Source organism: Tupaia chinensis, unplaced genomic scaffold (genome assembly GCF_000334495.1).
Source record: "Tupaia chinensis unplaced genomic scaffold, TupChi_1.0 Scaffold000258_1, whole genome shotgun sequence".
Lineage (NCBI taxonomy): Eukaryota > Metazoa > Chordata > Mammalia > Scandentia > Tupaiidae > Tupaia > Tupaia belangeri.
The window spans coordinates 1,267,279-1,277,619 of NW_006159738.1; the positions used below are offsets into that span (position 1 = coordinate 1,267,279).

Sequence of the window (10,341 nt, forward strand, 5' to 3'; positions counted from 1 at the left end):
AAATAAAATAAATGAAGTTAAATAATTATTTTTAAAAAAAGTTTATCATTTAACACTTCCCAAATAAAAATGCAAGGCCTCACGGGCCAGCCGGTAGTGTGCTGGTGAAGGTGGCTGAATCCTTCATGGCTGACTGTGACATTTGGGTCTGGACCCGGCAGCTTGAAAATCACATCAGGTGCATGTGTGCCCCCAATCCCTAGAGGAAACTGGAGGAGAAGAGATCGCAGTTTAACCACATCCCCTGTGGATGGTTTTCTCACACACCGCCCCCTGCCGGCCCCCTACTCTCTCTGGCAAGTGGATGTAATCTACAGCAAATTAAAACATTTTTTCTTTTTTTAAATTCAAGGTATCACATTTTAAAAAGCCTTGAGCTTTCTGCCAAAGGGCATATGCACTCACCAGAGAGACAGAGACAGAGAGATGGGAAGTGAGAAATCACCCCTTGGGAGGATGGCCACACCATAATCCTGTCTCTTGTATTCTCTTAGGATCCCAGGCACGCACAAACACGTGCCCAGTGTGATTTTCATGTTGCCAGGTCTGGGATTTGAACCATGGTCAGCCATATGGGAATCCGGCACCTCAACCACCGTGCCACCTGCTGGTCCCTCTCCCTTATGTCGACCCCGAACATAAGGCAGACGGCACCAAAGCCATCTTGTAACCATGAGAGCAAGCCCGAGACCGAAGGTTCGTGTGCTGAGGATGAAGGACCGGACTCGCATTAAAGACCCTCGCCCCTGACAGTACCAGTGCGTCACCACATTGGCTCCGGACTGTCCATTCCAGGGTTCCTGTCGTGGACCAGTGCAGTGAGGCTTCCCGCCATAGCCCCAATGGACACCACCCGAAAGCCCTCAGCTTCCTTTTGCTCCAGGGGAAACCTGTCATCGAGCGGAGCATGCCTGAGGAAGGGAGGGAAGTTGAGACCTCTACAGGAGGATTGGGGAAGTGATGTTGCAAGACTGGTCATTCAGTCGAAGCATGGAGGAAGCAACCTTTTGACACTCGCTTTTGAGAAATCTTCTATTGAAGAGAATGAGTTTGCCCTCGGATCCTTGAATTAGAAGCTACTTCTTACAACATAGGATGCCGTCTCATAAAGCCATCTGGATTTTCAAGAAAGCCTGAGTTGGGGCTGGCAGGTAGCATAGTGGTTAGGGGCCCTGGACTCGCACACGGCAGACTGCGGTTTGACTTCTGAACCTGGCAGCTTGGCTTCTCACCTTCCCTCTCTCTCTCTCACACACTCTCACTCTGTCCTTCTCTGGTCAAATTTAAATAAATAAATAAAATTCAATAAAATAATTCTTAAAGAAAAGAAAGCATCGGTTTCATTTTTCCACTTGTGGAGTTGGACTGGCCAGGGGCCAGACATTTTCTTTGATCTGGCCCTTTCTGGGTCTCTGCGAGATGATTGCTTGAGGTGACTGTCATTGACTGCCTTTCTGGCACCCACGCCCCGCAGCCTCTATACCCATCCAGAGGTGGGACATCCGTCCCAAGGCCACAGCAATCGGAGCATGCCCTGCTAACAGCGATGACTCGATCGAAGAGTAGACCAGCAGAGTACACTCCAGTGGGTGTCTGGGGGGGCTCTGTGGAAGAGCCTTCTGGCTGGACTGGAGACCCAGAGAATGCAGAGCAGCGATGGAAGCGGCCATTCTGCCCCCACGTGGCCGAAGGATCGAGTCCATCTGAGGGAGAACAGAGCTGCGAGTGGACACTGGGGCTCTGACCACAGCCACCCGTGAGGTCGGCACTCTCCCCGATCTTTCAGCTGCGGTCAACAAGTCTCTGCTTTTGTTTACGCTGGTCCGAATGGGAGTCCCACTCAGATTAGTCCTGATGGACGCAGAGGGTTCGGGGTGGAGCAGCCGCGAGTAAGCCAGCTCTTACAGGTCGTCCAGGGCCTGCTCCAGCCCCGAGTTCCTCAGCACCCCCCACAGTGACACACACACCCACCTCTGCTGCGCACGATCGCACGCGCAGATCTACGTGCTGATAAATGCCCCAAACGGTTGCAGCGGTGTAAGGTACGATGATCTGTGGCCGACATTTTTAACACATTTGTAATCGTCATATTCACAGCAGGTATGTAAGTTGCTCCCTGGACCACAGTGGAGTCAAAAGGTTGTCACATGATTCTCTTCCACTCAGGAAGGCATTCGGGGTACTCAGAACACGCTCCAGCCCAAAGAGAATCATTACAGGGCTCAGGGACTGTCTGTCTCATTTGTTTACATAATCAAAATTTCAAACTCAAGGGGCCAGCAGGTGGCAGAGTGGTCGAGGCACTAGACTCCCATGTGGTCAACTGCAGTTCAAGTCCCAGACCTGCCTGGCAGCTTTCTTTCTCACTTTCTCTCTCTTTCACACGCCCTATAGCAAATTAAAATAATAATAATAAATAATATGAAACGAACAATTCTTTTTATAACGTTAAACACTCGTACTTTTACTTGTGTATTCCTGCAAGGCACCTGCGCTTGTGGAGAGAGACAGAGAGAAAAGGGAAGTGGGAGACATTTCCTCCACCCCAGAGGGTGATGGCCATGTCACAGTCCCTTCTCTCTACTCCCCTCTGAGGATTTTGGGCACACGCCCGCCACACCTGGCACGTTTTTCAAGCCGAAAAGTCCAAGAATTAATCCACGCGGTTGGCCACGTGGGCCCCGGCTGCCTTAACCAGCACAGCACTGGCTAGGCCAAAACTTCAAATGCCAGTGCTCTAATATTAGCAGTAAATTACCCAACGCAGGCAGACACACACCTGAATTCAGCTGTCCGTGGGTCGAGACCCCCAGGGGTGACACCCGCCAACTGACTGGGCTCAGTTTATTCCCGATATACATAATCTACCTTCAAAACTAGAAACTTCCACCTGTGAGCGCTCGTCTAAATCGAAAAGACATGTTCTTTTCTTGAAAAGAGGGTTTTTGTCACCTTTCTCTCTTATCCTTCAAGAAAGTTGCTCTCTTGGGGCCGGCAGGTGGCATGGTGGTTGAGGTGCTGGGTTCCCATGTTCAAATCCCAGATGGGATGATGGTTTGCTTTCTCCCTTTCTCCCTTTCCTTCTCTCTCCCTCTCAGTCTCTGTCTAGTCAAATAATAAGAAGAATTAAATAATTTTTTAAAAAAGAATTGCTTTCTCAGAAGATGGCACCTTCCTCTTAGGTCCCTGATGTTCAAGGTGATTTAAGTTTGTTTGTTTGTTTATAAAATAAACATTTAAGAGTACAGGAGTCTATCTCAGTTTCAAGAACAGCTGGATTTTACAGATGAAACATGTTCAAGGCTCTCTCTCTCTCACTCAGAGAATTACAAATCAAATATGAACAGTGTTCACGTTTGGTGATTCTGGGTAATTACAGAGGAGTTACTTTTTTTTTTCTTTTCCAGAGAGCATGATCCCCACCAGAGAGACAAAGAGGGGGAGGAAGAAGGCACCCCCAGTGTGGCGCGGACGTGCCACAACCCCTTCTCTGTCCTGTCAGGATTTGGTGCACATAGCCATGTGTACCAGACGTGTGTTTCAAGCTGTCGGGGCTGGGATTTGAACTGCCTTAATCGCCAGGCCTTGGAGCTGGCCAAGGAGTTATTTTGTACTGTTCTTGGTGCTTTTCTGTAAGTTTGAAATTATTTCCAATTGAAAAGATTTTTTTCTTTTTTTTTTATTAAAGGAAACAAGGTCTTGGTCCAGCTGTGGGGGTGCAGGCCTTGGGGTGCTGCCGTGCGACGCTGGAGCCCGTCGGAGCCTCTGGGTGTGGTCACCCATGGGCTTGAGGACACTGGGCGGCCTGCCAGCGTGCCAGCGACTGGAACCCAGAAGGCTCCTTGGGAGGGAGGGACACGTGGCTTGGTAAGACCCTGCTGGGGTTACGCTCCTGTCGGATTCTCTGTAGGAAAAAACTTTCTCTCTCCCTCGTTTGTGTTCTTGTCTATGCTTTCTTCACAGTCCCTAGACCCCGAGGGCACAGTCTACTTAGTCTAGTCACCCCAGAGGAGAGAACAGCTTTCCAGCGACTCTAGCCAACCACCCGGTGAGTGTCCTAGTGACCTTCGGAGGGCCTGCGCCCCACGCTGACCCCATCACAGGGGCCACAGGGATGGAATGACCTGATTGGTCCAGCCTGGTCACACGTCCCTTCCTAAAGCCCCAGGAGGGAGCCAAGTCCTCCCAGAGTTGAGAGACGGAGAAAGGGGAAGGTGGGTCACCCCAGGAAAGTCAGGGTGCTGAGGCTAAAAGAGGTTGCCTGATGCTGGGGAGACAGAAATGGCACATAAATCCACCATCGTCCGCGCCCTGGGGCTCAGCAGCTCTCCGAGGGCGAGGCAGAGTGGAGGACTGAGAGGTTAGGGAAGGAGAGGCACCTCCTAGGTTAAGGAGACCAACCTGTTCTGCCTGCCCCCCAGGAGCAGTTTAACAGGTCATCTGCTCTCCCCGCAGCACAGGGCTGGCAAGGGACACAGCCAGTCCTGCCAGAGCCCCATAAGTATTCAGTGCAGGGCGGTTACCATTTTAACCAGGGCGACTGGTAAGTCAGGCGATGAGGCCTACATTTGCTTAGACTGCCCACAGACCCCCTCAAATAAGGGACCTGAAGCCCTTCCCCACACACTGTGAGTCTCATCTCAACACATTTTAATCTGTCATCTATTATAAAAATACTACATGCTTCTCGCAAAAAAATTCAAACACAGAAGTGTATTGAGGAGAGAATGAAAGCTGTCCCTGCTCCAGACTGCTGCTAACCATCCGGTGAACGTAATCGTAATAATGGCGGTAAGACAGGGTAAAGTTGACATGGTCTCAGTTGTATACTCCTTTTTGTTTCTAATTGCCAAGAAAGCCCGTGTGCTCGCCAGAGAGAGGAAGAGAGAGGAGCACCTCCCAATGGGAGCAGGAGGTCCCTGTTCCTCCATTGCTCCATCCCGCCAGGAATTTGGGCACCGCATGCCTGGCATGTTCTGCAAGCCGTCAGGGCAGAGATTAGATCTAGCTTTCTGAGCACAGCACTTAACTGGCACAGGGCCAGCCCTGCACTGTACACTCCTTAAAAATTTATTCACTTTTATTTATTATTATTATTTGGTACAAGGCACATGAGCCAAGCAGAGAGAAGAGATGGATGAAGTGAGAAGGCCGGTCACCAGGTCTGGGACTTGAACTGCGGTTGCCATGTAGGAGTCCAGCATCTCAACCACCGTGCCACCTGCTGACCCGTGGCCACTTGTTTTGCCTTCACATTCAAATGGTGTAATACTGGTGTAATACTGTGGTATGGTGATTAAGGAGCTGGACTCTCACACGGCCAACAGCAGTTCAGGCCCCAGACCTGGTGGTATGAAAATCACGCCGGGCATGCATGCGTGTGTGCGTGCCCAAAATCCTGAGGTGAGAATGGAGGGGGAGGGATTTGGGTGTGGCCATTCTCCCAGGGGGTGATTTCTCACTTTCCCCTTCTCTCTCTCTCTGGCAAGTGAACATATCCTATGGCAAACACCTATTAAAAAAGAAAGAAAAAGATGTAGCATTGCTCCCATTTAACACATGAGGAAACTAAACCCTGAAGAGATCAAATAGTTTGCCTAAAATTTCACAGCCAATAAGTAAGAGAAGTTAACCTCCAACAGCAAGCCTAGCAGGTGGTGTGGTGGCTAAGGCACTGGACTCTCACAGGGCCAGCCATGGTTTGAGTCCCAGTCCCAGATCTGGCAGCTTGCCCTCACGTTTCCTCTCTCTCCCTTTGTCATTGGTAAGCACACACATCCTACAGCAAGCTGAAAATAACATTGGGGACCAGCAGATGGCATAATGGAAACCTTGTTGGACTCCCACGTAGTAGACCACGTCTCGAGTCCTGGACCAGGCAGGTTAAAACTCACGCCGGGCGCGTGTGCGTGCGTGCCCAAAATCCTGAGAGGGGAATGGAGAAGAATGATTGTGGTGTGGCCATCCCTTTGGAGGGTGATTTCTCACTTTCTGTCTTTCTGTCTCTGTCTCTCCAGTGAGCACATGTGCCCTATAGCAAAAATATCTCCCCCCCCAAAGAGAGAGAGAGAGAGAGAGAGAGAGAGAGAGAGAGAAAAGCTCACTGTGGAGGGTCAAATGGTGGCCCAAAAAAGATATGCCTCTGTCCAGACCCCCAGAAACTGTAGGCATGGCCTTATTTGGGAAAAGAATCTTAGCAGATGGAATTAAGCTGGATCCTACCTTGAGATCGTGCTGTCTGCACTCTAATTCCAAGGACATCTGTCCTTATAACAGACACAGATGAGAGGGCCAGGTACTGAGAAGGCAGGGCTGGGGGGGACATAGCCACAGCCGGGGACACTGACAGCCACCAGGGCTGGACGAGGCGAGGAACGAAACCTTCCCCAGAGATTCTGGACGGAGGGGAGCCCTGCCGACACCTCGATCGCAAACTTCTGGCTTCCAGAACCACAAGAGAATAATGTAAGACACCGTATCGGATGTCATTTCTGATAGCCGACATGGGAAGCGAACCTGGTCCCATACTCATGCCCTGGCTGGAGAAGCAGCTTCGGGCAGGCAGAGCCCTGAACTCACGCACAGATTCAGCTTCTCCTCCCACTGCCTGTCTGCTGGCTCCCACAGAGATCCCACATCCTGCTTTGTCACGTATAAAGTGAAATGCTACTTCTTTTATTTTGTTTTGGTATCTGCCCCCGTTCCTACGCACTCAGGGAGAGACAGAGCGACAGAGGGGGAGAAAGCACCCCTGATGAAGCGTGGTCCAGCCCATTTTCCATTTCTTCATCTTGTCAGGAGTCGGGGCACTCATGAACGCGTGCGCCAGGTGTCTTTCAAGTCACTGGGGCTGGGATTCAAACTGCAGTTGGCCCATGGGATCTGCTCCCTTGACCAGGAGGTGACAGAGGTGGCTAGTGAAATACCGTCTTAGAAAGCAGTCGGTGACACAGCGAGGCCGGCAAGCCCCAGGCTCGCACCAGCTCAGCCCGGCAGGTGCGTCCCCAGGTTCGTCCAGCCCTCTGTCCTGTCCCGCAGTGCCCCCTCACACCGGGGGGTCGGCGAGCTGCAGAGAGCAGCCATCATTCCTAGTTCATTTACGTATTCAGCAATGACCTTCCCCGCAGCGGGCAGGTCGTGGGGACCCAAGGTCAGCTCATAACCAAGAGGAGATGAAAGGTTTCCAAGAGTGAAGATTATAAGGAAGAACGGAAGGACAGAGCCACCGCGAGGTGGGGAGACTGAGGGACGAGAGCAGGGAATCCAGCAATTGGAAGTGAGAGCAGGATTTATTCCCATTTGTGTTTTCTGCATGTATCTTCTCCAGTCCACAAGACAATACTTGCTTGGGGGACCAGCAGTTAGCGTAAAGGCTATGTCGCTAGACTCCCATGTAGCCGACCGAGGTTCGAGTCCTAGACCTGGTGGCTTACACGCACACTGGGCGCATGTGCATGCATGCCCAAGATCCCGAGAGGAGAACGGAGGAGAAGGAATTGTAGCGCGGCCATCCCCCCTGGGGGGTGATTTCTTGCTTTCTATCTCTCTGTCTCTGTCTGTCTGGCGAGAGCACACGCCCTATAGTAAAAACCTCTCCCCCACCCCCCCAAAAAAAGACAACACCTGCTGGTTGGTAGAAAATACAGAGTAAGGAACAACATAAAAAGGAAATCAATGGGGCCAGGATGTGTGCTGGTGAAGGCGCTGGACTCCCACAAGGCTGTCTACGGTTTGAGTTCCGGACTCGGTAGCTTGAAACTCATGCCGGGCATGTGCGCGTGCAAGCCCAAAATGCCAAAAGGAGAATGGAGGAGAAGGGACTGCAATGTGTTCATCCCTGGGGATGATCTCTCACTCTCTGTGTCTCTGGCAGGCACACGTACTGCGTGTGGTACTTGATTATAAGGCGCCACCGAGCATTCCATGAAATAGGCAGCCACTTCGATGGCTGTAGACTATTCTGAATGAATTTTAGTCTTTTTAAAGGATAGCCTACACTTTCTTCCACAAGCTTTAGCTTTCATTTAATGTCATTCATTTCAAAAAATGTATTTCATTTTTATGTATCATTATTATTTTTTTTAGATTGCTATAGGGCTCTTGTACTCACCAGAGAGAGAGAGAGAGAGAGTGAGAAAGCAAGCCGCCAGGTCTAGGGATTGAACCATAGCCGGCCACGTGGGAGTCCAGCACTTCAACCACCATGCTACCTGCTGGCCCTTCTTTTATTTAATTATTTAAAATATTTTGCTAGATGACGCATGCACTTTCCGGAGACAGACCATCTTCTCAAAGCCTCTGGGGCAAAACGAGATCAGACTGTCCATGAAAACCCAGCTGACTTTCAGAGAAAAAGAAACCCAGTGGTTCCTCTTTATCCATGCCTTTCAGCTAATCCCACAGCCGAAAAGAGAGAAGAAGGTAATTTGACAGGACAGAAAGGGTATGGAAAAGAAAGGTAGGTGTTAGTCATTTAGGGGAAAAGGGAAGTACTTGTGTTAACAAGAATCTTGAGGTATCTGATAACACGGAATGAGGAATTTTTCCATGTGTTGAAAAATCCCACCCTGGGCTGGCCCGGTAGAAGGTGGTTAAGGGGACTGGATCCCACACGGCCACTGTGTGGTTTTGGCGTGGTAGTGCTGGGTGATCGGGCCCAAGTTCTTGTCCCACGCTCATGAAGAATTAGAGAGGCGGACACAGAGAAGAGAGTAAAGCAGAGTTTACTAGGAAAGGAGGAAAAGCTTCCCGTGTAGGGGAAGCGGGCCCCAGTGGGTTGCCAAAGAGGAACTGAAGGTGAGGGGGTTTTATCTAGCAGTAGAAACATGGGTGGCCTCTCTGACAAGGATGTGGGCTTTAGAAAATAGTTACGTGGTAGTCCCAGTGATTTATTACCCTACTCTTCCTGTGGTCAGCAGACCATAGCATTCTGTACTTTGTGTTAAAGTTACTAAATACAAACTGTTGCCCTTAGCTACAGGTTGCTTTGAGCCCCAGTGCAGCCAGTTTTCGGCTGTGGAAACTTAGCCACTGTGACTCCATCTTGGCCCTACCTGTCCGTGTGCTCAATATCCCCCTGTCTCCTGCCTTGTTAGCAAGGAGTCCTACATTCTTTTTTTTTTTTTTTTTTTTCTTCAGGGGCGCCTCCCCAGACAGACAGGAGACAGAGAGACAGAAAGCGAGAGACACCCCCCAGAGGAAATGGCCACACCGCAATCCCTTCTCCTCCGTTCTCCTCTCGGGATCTTGGGCACGCACGCACACACACCCGACGTGAGTTTTAAGCCACCGGGTCTGGGCCACAAACCGCGGTCGACTACATGGGAGTCCAGCAACATAGCCATTATGCTAACTGCTGGTCCCAGGAGTCCTGTATTCTTTAAGAGATCTATAAAAGGAGTATATATTGTACATTAACCAGGCCATAGAGGAAAAACACACAAGCTTCATTAAAAAGAAGGACACAGGGCCTTCCTTTGGGCGTTCTTACCCTATCTACCTGTAAGTGGGTCTAATTTCTATCTCCGTTTGAATCCCAGCCCCCGTGGCTTGAAAACATGTTGGGTGCACGTGTATACACACCCCAAACCTTGACAGATGGAGAAATGGAGGAGAAGGGATTGCAGTGTGGCCACACACCTTGGGGAGGTGTTTTCCCCCTCTCTCTCTCCCACTTCTGACAATTAAACACATGAAAAGAAAAACCCAGCCTGAGCATACCCAGGCAGCCAGGGTTACCCGCTCAGCCTCACCTTGGAGTGTTACAGACTTCAGTGGGGACCCCTGTGGGTTAATTCCTCTCCCACAGTCGCAAAGACCCACAGAGTGGCACGTAAAAGTGAGCAGAGCAGTGAGGCCCCTCCGGGGGAAGCCGGATCCCACACAGCAGACCGAAATTCGGTTCCTGGACCCACCAGTTTCATACCGGGCACGCATGCACGTGCCCAGCCCGCTGGTGGGTGCTGAATTGGAGGAAAGGGGTTGTGGCGTGGCCAGGCCCTATTGGGGTGTTTTCTCGGGATGTTTCTCAAGCTACCAGGTCTGGGACTCACACCAGCAGCCTGTGTGGAAAGCGGCCGCCTTAACCACCACACCCCTGGCTGGCCCCAGCCAGTTTCTTGTTTTGTTTTGTTTTTAAAGTTTGGCTATAAGGTGTGTGCTCTCACAAGAGAGAGAGAGACAGAGAGAAAGAGAGAGCGAGGGTGTGAGAAATCACCCCCCAGGGGGATGGCCACGCCACAATCCCTTCTCCATCCCCCTTTCAGGATTTTGGGGCACACATGGACACACGCCTGGCATGATTTTCAAGCTGCTGGGTCCAGGACTCAAATCACACAGTCA

General features: G+C 50.8%; 1 long non-coding RNA gene across 2 annotated transcripts; it reads left to right on the forward strand.

Moving 5' to 3' along the window:
* The first annotated feature begins 3,716 nt into the window (after positions 1-3,716).
* Positions 3,717-10,306, forward strand: LOC102480683 (uncharacterized). 2 transcript variants are annotated; one of them, XR_003549509.1, is made up of 4 exons: positions 3,717-3,867; positions 3,964-4,048; positions 8,255-8,421; positions 10,266-10,306. It is a non-coding gene; the product is annotated as an uncharacterized LOC102480683 (long non-coding RNA). The 2 variants fall into 2 exon arrangements; XR_001370419.1 differs by having other exon boundaries at positions 3,971-4,048.
* Positions 10,307-10,341: the final 35 nt, after the last annotated feature.